Genomic DNA, 10,533 nt, shown 5'->3' with positions numbered 1-10,533 from the left:
TTCTCCCCCAGAAACGTTGCAGGACGTGTAATTACAAATCTTTAGCACTTGGTTTAGGCCTCACATTACGCTACCACTTATTTCTAGGGTAATAGTTACCCGCATCGCCCCTTTACTTAAGTGTACACGTTTGGCATGGTGGCAGTAATCCTGGTCAGCTTCCTGGAAGCTTCCGTGGTGGACTGAACCGCTCCGATTCCAAAAGCAACTGTAGGGAGGCTAGTTGAGCTGTGAAGGGCACAGGCCCATGGCAAACTATGGCCATTGTGTTGACAGTGAGTCATCAATGAGATTCAGAAATGGCCCCAGTACATTATTTCGGTTTATGAATGGAAATGCATTCACATCTTTGCCTTTGCTTGGCAGGGAACTGAGTGCTTGCATAAGGATATTGTATTGGAAGTGCTGCCTTTCCATTCTTCTTGGCTGGGATTCCAAGTGATTAGTCCTTCTATCCCTTTTCAGAACTCTCCGAAGATGAAAGAGGACTGAAGTTTAGCTCTACTGGGACTGGGAATTCCGACCTCTCTCACTTCCCCTGTGATATCAGGTCACAGGTCCTTCAATATTTGAGTTTGGGAGTCAGTTTCATTTCCCTGGGTTGCCTCTAGAATTTCCTTCTGGTGGTGTGTACCCTCTTTGAGTATGGGGTGGAGAATGCCTTCCCTGGTCACTCCTGTAGTTCCTTAGCCCTCCCTCCTCACCCATGCTGCTTTATGCTGTTGCTGCGTGTTAAATTCTGTAATGAACAGATGTCTCTCATTTTCAGTGTCTGTCATTTCTGCTATCATCCTCTACTTTCATGGAAAATTAACATATTTCCAGATGCTGATTCCACCCTGAGCCTTTCTCCTGATAGTAGTAGCTGGTGCAAAATCTGATACTGGCCAGGGGGTACGAAGATGTCTTTGTGTCACAGAGAAAAGAGTGTAGAGGTCTTGTTTGTCAAAGAAAAAGTAAGAATGCAGCAAACTCCTTGTCGCGCCTATCCACTGGTTGTGAACAAGCAGTTCTGTGCTCCCCTCCAGGATGTGTTGGGAAGACAGACTGCAGACGCCGGGGAAATCTTCATTCCGTTCTCGTCATCCATACTCTACAGTGGTTCGTCATTAAAAATGCAGACTTTGCCAACCACAGCCAGTCTGGACTTAGGACACTGAGCAAGATTCCATGTCCAAACGGGAGTCCTGCTGGTCAGTGGACTGGGATTCGTCTGTGGGACTTTACTGCAGCACTAGTCCCCGCAGGCTGCCTTGAATGACAATAGCCTGCTGGTCAAATATGAGTACAAACAGGATTTGACACCCAAGAAAGTGGCTCAAGGCCTGAGCTCTTGGCAGGAATATGGAGAATACGGAGATTACTTCTCTGAGAGGTAATCAGATTATCTGCTTCTTTACTGTAGTTTACACTGCAGTGAAAAATCTGTGTCAACCTCTCTCCGCCCTTTCATAAATTAGCCAGTCAGTTTGCTTTAGTGGGCTGAGTTGATTTACTCCAGTCAGGGTCATTTGCTTAAACCTTCCAAGCCTGAATGGATGGCCTAGAGTGGACTGAGTCAGGATTAAGACCTGCTCTGAGTTTGACAATCAGAAGCCCAAGATTCTTCCATTGGGAAGCTGCCGAGACATCCAAGGCACAGGTCACATTGTGAGGGCCAAGGCCAGGAAGGATGACAGCTCACGCAGTTGTGCCCCTCTGTTCAGCTTTAATGGACTTCCTCTCGGTGGGGCAGGGCATTTCTCACAAACGGCCACATGCATAGTCTTTGTTAATTGGCCTATATAACATATGCACGGATATTGTTTTCTGGTGTAAACACCTTGCTTGTATTTCATATGTTTGTTTTCTTAGTTTGATACTCCATGGGTGATTTGGCAAGGTTTGGTGTTCTAGATCTTTAGATTCTATGATTCTAACTCCAAACATCTCACCAAATTCTACCCAAAACTAATTAAAAACAAGTATACATGCAATCAACAAGTTGGGGAGAATTCTGTTTGGAATTAGAGTCACTTTGCAGTTGGCAAAATACAGTTACACTAATTTATATTGCTCTTATTCCATCTGCTTTCTGGTTTAAAATGTCCTGGATTGCCTCAGACTCTGTATATGCAATATTTTCCATTTACTAAAATTTCCTGCATAATCCATTTTATTTTTCAGAGAGCTTTTGAAAATGATATTGGTTAGTTTCAGATGTGCAAAGTCCAGTTTTATGTGATATGAATCCTGAGCTTATAAACGGATAATAAAGCCCAAAGAGATAACCAAGGGAAACTTTTAGAAATAAAATGTTTGTGCCAGGGCCTCAGTGCAAATTATGCCAACAAATGGATATCTTGGAGCAGCTGGTCTTCGCGTTCTCGAGTTCTCCTACGGCCTTTCTCTCACCGCCCCGTTTGTGCTGAAATGCGCGCTGCCCACATGCCTTTGTGGAACCGCTTTATTTTGAGCCGTGGAGGCACACATGTTTATACATTTGTTTCTTCACTGCTTAATTATGAAAGGGGAATACATTATGCATAAAAATGTTGAAGATTACGGGAAAATAATACTGCATTAAAAAAAACCTTTGATGTCTTGACACAACTTTGCCATACCGGTTACATAAAGTTTGGGCATTGTCAGGGGGGAGAGGGTCATAGCTGCCCACCAGGGTCTGGCGCTTTGCCTGTCTGTTCATTTGCCAGCAGTTACACTCACCCACTTCTGCTTTGAGCACTGGGGAGGGGCAGAGGGGATGGAAATCTCAGAGTGAAGGGACTCATCAATTCCAGCAACACTGCCTGATCAACTGATTGGTAGGTTTTCTGAAGAGGAATTGGTAGGCTCTTTTCATGGTAACAGGCATCGTTTAGAAGACAAAGGATTTGAAGATTTTTTTTTGGTCTGGAAACATTAGCAAGGATTTTCTGTTTTGTGTCTTTGAGCCTATGACACCATTATTTAGTTTAGTTTTTATCCTACAAAATTGCCTTCAAATTAATTATAACAATACTTTACATTTACATTCCATTTTCTAGTTTCCACATTTTTATAGAAGTTTAATACTACAGTGAGCAAAACTTAATTGGAGCCAGAAGAGAAGGTATGTTTGTTTTATTGCTGTGGGCATGTAAATGAACTTGTCCAGGGTCATAAGGCAAATTGGTGGCAACGTGGGAACTAGATCCGAGTCTCCTGTCCCCTAGTACAGAGCTCTTTCTGCCTAAGAAGGCAGCATTTAATGATTGTCATTAACTAGTGGTGTCCTTCATGAGGATGGTTCCATCTGTGGTTGAAGTAGGAGGTACCGTGAGCTTTCTTAAGTAGACACTCATGTGGTGTCTGCCAGTTGTTCTTTAGTTTGTCAGAATAGCATCTGTTTGCAATGACATCCGTCATTCCTACTTTGCCTATTGGATTTTCTGGATAATCCACAGCTTTTGCTAAAAAGGAGCCTGTATGTGACCTATTTCTGTAGCCTCAATAGTTTGCCAGTGGCACTCAGGTTTCAGAGGTAGCTGACTACTTTGAGTTGCTTAAAGCTGTGCTTCCAGCACCTGGGAAGTGCATTTCTGGCCTCGTAGCACACACCTGCCCTGGCACTCTGTTCAGAAGCTGCCCGGTTATTGCTGTCCTCTCTGCCCCAGCTCAGCTCCAGGTGAGGTGTTCAGGGATGGGCTCTGCTCCTCTACTGACAGGTAGGCTTCATTCCAGGAATTTTCGGTGTTGCTGGGGTATTGTCTGAAATTCTGAAAGCTTCAGAGGTGAGCTGGTTTACAAGGGTGACTGTGGAACATCTCAGTTTTGCCCACCTATTAAAACAGGGTAGATAAGTGTCACAGGTTTGATTCCCAGTCAGGGTACACGTCTGGGTTGCAGGCCATGACCTCCAGCAACTGCACATTGATGTTTCTCTCTCTCTCTCTTTCTCCCTCCCTTCCCTCTCTAAAAATAAATAAATAAATAAAATCTTAAAAAAAATTAAAACAGGGTAGACTTTCCTGCTTTTGAGTGCTCTGAAGAGCTTGAAGCTGGATTAAATGCTACAACCACCAAAAGGATGTGCTAGGTTTTGTGAAGATGCAAAGAGTAGAAGAAACCATTGTTAATTTTTAGACAGCTAGCACATTTTATTTTTCCCTGTCTTCCAGTGGCCAGAGTTTAGTAAGGATGTCAAAGGATATATATGGTTTCTTTGCAATTTAAGTCAGTCTCTAGTTAATTGACATATAAGCCTCTCTGGAAAGAACTCTTCCTCTTGGCTTTTAGAAATGTGCCCTGGTTCTCTGCGTCAGGGAAAATTCCCAATCAGGCATGACTTATCTTAAGCTCTGCTCAATCTCCATTTCAAAGTCTTCTTCTCCACTTCCTACATCTTTCCCCGCTCTGTGAGAGGCTCTGCACCTCTTAGCTGCTCACTATTATTCACTGGGCAGCCACACCTTGGCCTGCCTTTGAAAGCACCTCTGCGCCACTATTGGACACACTTCCCTCTCAAAGTTCACCTGGCTCCTCCTCGTGGCATTCCTTCCCTTTCTGTTTACGATAAACAATAATTTCCCTGTAAAAAGGAGCCTTTATAATTATTGCTGTCATCACTACCACATTACCACCATTTCCCCCTCACGTGTGTTGAACGCCTATACTTCGCCGAGCTCTGAGGACACACAAAAAGATAAAAAGAATTTCTGCCTTGGGATAGTTTATAGTCTGTCTTCAGGAATGTAAACACGATTGGTAACTAATAGCATCCTGTCTTATTTCTAGACTAAAACACTTAAATACATTCCCACAGGGAAATTATAGGAATTATGGTGCCTTGGCCAAAAAGTCCATTTAGTTTTTTTTTCCATAAAATAAAAGACACATTTTTCATTTTCATCAGTAACTTTATTGATTTGGATATTTTGAGTATGTTGGCTATCTCCCATGTGGTATAACATTGATTGTTGTCAATCAATGTCTCGATTTCATCATTGTCAACTTCAGCTGGTCTGCCCAACTGTGGAGCATCGTCCAGTGAGAAATCTCCAGCAAGGAACTTCACAAACCACTTTTGAGACAATGAGTCACAGCACCTTCTCCATACACTGTACAAGTCTTATTTTGTATCTCAGTTGTGTTTTTACCTTTCTTGAAATAATAAAGCATAATATGCCAAAAATGTTGCATATTTTCTTCCATCTTTAATATTAAAATGGCCAAACAAAAATTCACCAATTTTGATACACTTTTTAAAAAAATGTGTGCTGATATGACAGCTGTCACAATACAGTCTAACACAATTGTTCTGAATGAAGTTAAAGACAACTAAGCAATACTAGAGCCATCTTACGGAAAAAAAACAAACTTCTGGGCACCCCAGTACTTTTGATAGGCCAATGGGGAGATATTCAGAAGAGGCAGGAACCTTTAAAGTCATATCACATGGTGCTTCAGCAACACATACACTAAAATTGGAAAGATAGAGAGAAGATTAACATGTCCCCTGTGCAAGGATGACACATGAATTCATGAAACATTCTGTAGTTTTGAAGCATAATTGGTAGGAACAAAATAGACAGGGAGATATTAAGAATAGCATAGGAAATGGAGAAGCCAAAGAACTTACATGCATGACCCATGGACATGAGCTGGGTAGGGGGATTGCTGGAGGGAAGATGGGTACCGAGGTGGAGGGAGGCAAAGGGGGACAAATTGGGACAACTGTAATAGCTTAATCAATGCAATATTCATAAAATAAAATAAATTCCTATCATGTCGATGGGTGTTTATATAAGCCTACCTTTTATCCTGTCTCTCTCACTCCTTCCTGATGACACTGTAGTCATGACAGACGACAAAACCACGTGGAATCAGCTTGCAAGTGGGCTTGTCTGTTGCTGAGGAGATTCTGTGGATGTTGCTCAAGCTCATCCTAAATTTCTTTGTTGAGCCCAGAGCACAGCGGAAGTGATGTACATGACTGTCAGACCAGAGCCTTTGCCAAGCAGAGGCAAGATACGACAAGGCACACAAAAGCAGAAATCTTCGTGTTTCTGTAACATTTCCAGCTGGAAAACAAATCAGAGCCACACATTCCAGCTATGCTTAGGAAGCACTGAAATATCCAAGTAGTAATCACCTAGGTATGCTAACTGCAGCTCAAAATAATTCTGGGGTTGCCAGTGCCATATGCCTTGTAGGCTTCCAATTAACTCTGCTTACTTCTTTCTTTTCTCCAAGGTCCAATTATTGGGGAAATTCAGCATGTCTACCCACATCCCCACCCCCAGCCATTCAGAGACAGGTTGTTACATGTTAGAAAGTCTGACCATTACAATAATCCACTAAGCCAATAAAACGCAGGCACTGGAAAAGTTTAGCCCTTGAAGGATGGATGAAAGACTCAAGGTTTATGAATGTGCAATTTTAGTGCTTAAGACTTAGAAGAGACCCAAGACAAGGAGGACCACAAATTTCAGTTTAACTAGGATGTCCCTATTAGTTATCAGTATTGCCTCTTTTCTCTCAGAAGTGCTCAGTTTGGATCATAAGTTATATGGCTATTTTGCCTTAAAGATTATCCAGTCCATATTTTAGTTTGGTTCAAATTTAACACAGAAGTTACTTTTTAGCTCTTTCCTCCTCCCAAGCAAGCGGTCCTCTGTTTGCCATTTACATTATTGGTGATGGGGTGCTCGGCTGTATTTTGCAAGGAGATGTTAATTTGCTGGGGGAGTCTTGTTTTGTGTCAAAGTCTTCCTTCCCCAAGTCCACCTCTGATTCTAGTCCTGTCCTTTGCAACAATACAGAGTAGTTTCTTCTCTTTCATGCAATATTTTCCACATTGGCGTCCTTATGGTGTATTTTTAGAAAGCATACTCATGTTTACTTAGATTACTTTTCCCACTATTTGAAATTTCAAAGAGCCCTGTGTAATTTTGGACTCATATACCTTCAAGAGAAAAGCCAAGAATTTTGTTAGGCCTCATCACGGAACCCTTAAGTGGAAATCCTGCACCTGTGTTCTGGGATTGTGGATAAAAGATAATTTAAGAGTTGCTCACAGAGTACCTATGGCAGCATCATTAGAGTCAGTTTCTTTATAGCTTTTATTTTTTGTGCATACAGGTCAATTATAGTATCTGGAGAATTTTACAGGAAGAAAATAAGTGTGGTATGAAGAAATGGGGCTCTCATTAACTTCTATTCTAAGCTAATGGCAGAAATAGTGTTAATGCACCTTGTTTTTGAAATAATTTAATTTTTTATGATTGTAAAAATAATACAGGATGATTGTTGGAGGCTCAAAACATCTCAAAAAATAAAGAAAAAATTCCTACCTGTAATTCCACAAGCAGAGGTAATCTTCCTGTTAATATATTTGGTGGACAGTAATGCCCCCTCCTCCACTGTTTTGTTTTCTCCAGGTTTAGTTACCCACGGTCAACTGCAGCCAGAGAACATTAAATGGAAAATTCCAGAAACAAACAATTTTTAAGTTTTAAATTGCGTGACATTCTGAGAAATGTGATGTAATCTTGCTCTGCCATGCTCCATCCTGACTGGAATGTGAGCCATCCCCAGGGCGTACACTCTCCCGCCCATCAGCCACTCAGTAGCCATCTTGGTTGTCAGATTGGCGGTCACAATTTCGAAGTGCTGGTCTTCACATAACCCTTATTTTACTAAACAATGGCCCCAAAGTGCAAGAACAGTGATGCTGGCAATTCAGATACGCCAAAGAGAAACCAGGAAGTGTTTCCTTTAAGTGAAAAGGTATGTATGTGTAGGAGGAAACATAGTATATACAGGGGTTTGGTATTTTCTGTGGTTTCTGGCATCCACTGAGGATTTCGGAATATATCCCCTGTGGATAGGGAGACTATTATATATCTTTTCATTCTTTTTTTTCTATGCTTATATGCTTAATAATTACATAATTTAACAAAATGAGGATCATATTGATCGATATCATTTTCTCTCTTTTATATTAATATTGTATAAATAATTATTTGCTGACATTAAAAAAGCTTTATAATCTGGTTTTAATAGTTGCAAAATACTCTATTGTACATATTTTATATTTTCCTAAAGGTTCTTCTATTATTAGCCATTTAGATAGTTTTTAACTTCATTAATGCTGTAGGACACATCCAGAAATTTTTGTCAACCTCACTGATTATTCCCTTAGGATAGACTCCTATGAATGGGAATTCTGCTTAAAGAATTGTGTTTGTCTCTTTGGGCTGCCGTAACAAAATACCATAGATTGGGTGGCTTAAACGACAGAAATTTATTTTCTCACAGTTCTGGTGGCTGGCAGTGCTAGATCAAGGAATTGGCTGGTTTCATTTCCTTGAGAGAACTTTCCGTCTGTCTGTCTGTGTCCTCACATGGCAGAGAGAACTCTGGTGTTTCTTCCTCTTCTTATAAGGGCACCAGCTCTGCTGGGTTAGGGCCCGTTCCCTACGACCTCACTGAACCCTTATCTCCTATTAGGCCCTATCTCCAAATACAGTTACATTGGGAATTAAGGCTTCAAACATATTAATTTGGAGGGGACACAAACATTTAAGCCATAGCAAGAATATAACCCCTTTTATCCTCTTGATCTACACGTGTCAGCTATAAGGCCGAACCCATTTACAGCTCTACCTGTGAGGTAGAGAGAGCCTCTTCCAGCACTTTCTTCCCAAAGCAGAGCATTATGATTTAAAGAATAAAGAATCTATAGTAATCAATCCTTAGAAAACTTGTAGCTCATTGTTCTAATTTGGGTTTCTTTAATTCCTATTAAGGTCAATATTTTTCATGTTTATATGCTGTTCATAATTTTTATTTCATGAGTTAACTCTTTAGGCTTTCCATTATTTATCTATTTGCCTATTTAATTTGCTTATTAATTTGTATGAGCTATTTATGCAGTAATAATAAACAACTGATGTTACTTAGCATTTACCATGGTCCATTACTGAGATCAAGCACATTACATATAAAGTCTCCTTTACTATTCATAAAAACTCTCTGCATATTGCTGTTAAACCTCATTTTAGAGACAAAAACCTGAAACACAAAGAAATTATGTAGATTTTCCATATCAGAAGTTTACAGCTGTGGTATCCAAATTACACTTGTGCTCATTGCTTTGGTCCTACTGTGTGCTGGGCTTGTCTTTGGTCACACATATGATTTGTACATTGAATTCCCTTTCTCTGTCTTCTACACATATCATCTATTACTTTTTGTCTTAGAAAACTTTATTTAAATTACAAAAACCCCCACAGTTTTTGGTCCCTTCTCTCCTCCCCTATATTTTGGGAGAGATTTTCAAGTTTACTTAACTGGTTACTAATTTGATTTCCCATTGTCTACCTGACTGTCTTCAGTGATGACTCTATTTCTCTATTGTAACTTCAGCCTCCTCATCTCACCTAGCAGCCTGCTAATCTGGGCTTTCTGTCCTTGAATTCATCATGTTATCTTTTCATCTCATCGTGTTCTTTCAGCTCAGCTTTCTGGCGTTTTGCTCCTGTTTCCAAGAGACCATATACATTCTTAGATCCTGGTGAAGATACCAAAACATTTCATAATATTTTCTCTGATTTTCAATTGTAAATCATTTTCAAAGGTGTGTTCATCTTCTTGATCTTTAGGATATTGTTTCCTTTCTTTTGAGCTTTGGCACTTTTTCATGGAGTCTTGTATTTAGTTTATTGTTTACTAATCCTTAGATTAGACAGGTTCCCTGTGGATTCAAGGTTTGCCAGCAGACAGATTTTGTGACTGTTGTGCAGACCTGGAATCTTCTCACCCTGCTGCTTGATTCTCTGACATGTTGAAGCTGAGAGATTTCATGAAATTTTACAAACCCAGCATGCACGGCTGTTAGATTCCTTAATCTTTTTTTTCTTGCTAAGATAGCTTCAATGTGAGGGCTGTGATGCCCTTAGGATGCAAAAGCATCTCAACTTCCTGCTCATTGTTTTCAGTCTAGAGACGTGATAGAGAATTTGGACAGGATGGGAATGGTTGGAGAGGGCAAGATGAAGAACAGATGATTGTCCTTTGGCTCTGATGCCTTAGAAACACTTGTTAATTGGAGGACAGTTATTCACTTTCTTGTTTGGCATTAACCTGGGCCTTTGCGACAGGGCAGACAGAGGGGAAAGACCAGGAGCCACCTCACTCTCTCTGTCACGTGTGGGCCTCTCTGCTGCAGGACAGCCGCAACAGCTGGCCACTCGCTGTCTCCCCGAATCGCCTTCCATTCTTTCCATGTTTTGGTAATTCAGTTCTCATTTTAGTGCTATTTTTGAGTTTTAATTTTTAAAAAATGTGTAGTCATATGTATGCTCAGTGGAAAATTGGGAAAAGTTGAGGCAGGGACTGCTAGCCAGGGACCTTTTTAAAACAGAAGTTCTTCATGTTATTTTTTTAAGGATTTTATTCATTTATTTTTAGAAGAAGGAAGGAAGAGAGGGAGAGAAACATTAATGTGTGAGAGAAACATCATTTGGTTGCCTCTTGCACATGCCTTAGTGGGGGACTGGACCTGCAACC

The 10,533-nt window shown here is 40.6% G+C and overlaps 1 non-coding gene across 1 annotated transcript; it reads left to right on the top strand.

The window, feature by feature from the left end:
- The first annotated feature begins 5,418 nt into the window (after positions 1-5,418).
- On the top strand, positions 5,419-5,521 carry LOC114513823. The gene has a single exon (XR_003685877.1). It is a non-coding gene; the product is annotated as a U6 spliceosomal RNA (small nuclear RNA).
- The last annotated feature ends 5,012 nt before the right edge of the window (positions 5,522-10,533 follow it).

The sequence above is a fragment of the Phyllostomus discolor genome, chromosome 3, assembly GCF_004126475.2.
Source record: "Phyllostomus discolor isolate MPI-MPIP mPhyDis1 chromosome 3, mPhyDis1.pri.v3, whole genome shotgun sequence".
NCBI classification, from domain to species: domain Eukaryota; kingdom Metazoa; phylum Chordata; class Mammalia; order Chiroptera; family Phyllostomidae; genus Phyllostomus; species Phyllostomus discolor.
Note: the sequence above shows the minus strand (reverse complement) of the source record. Positions and strands in the feature narration are given on the sequence as shown.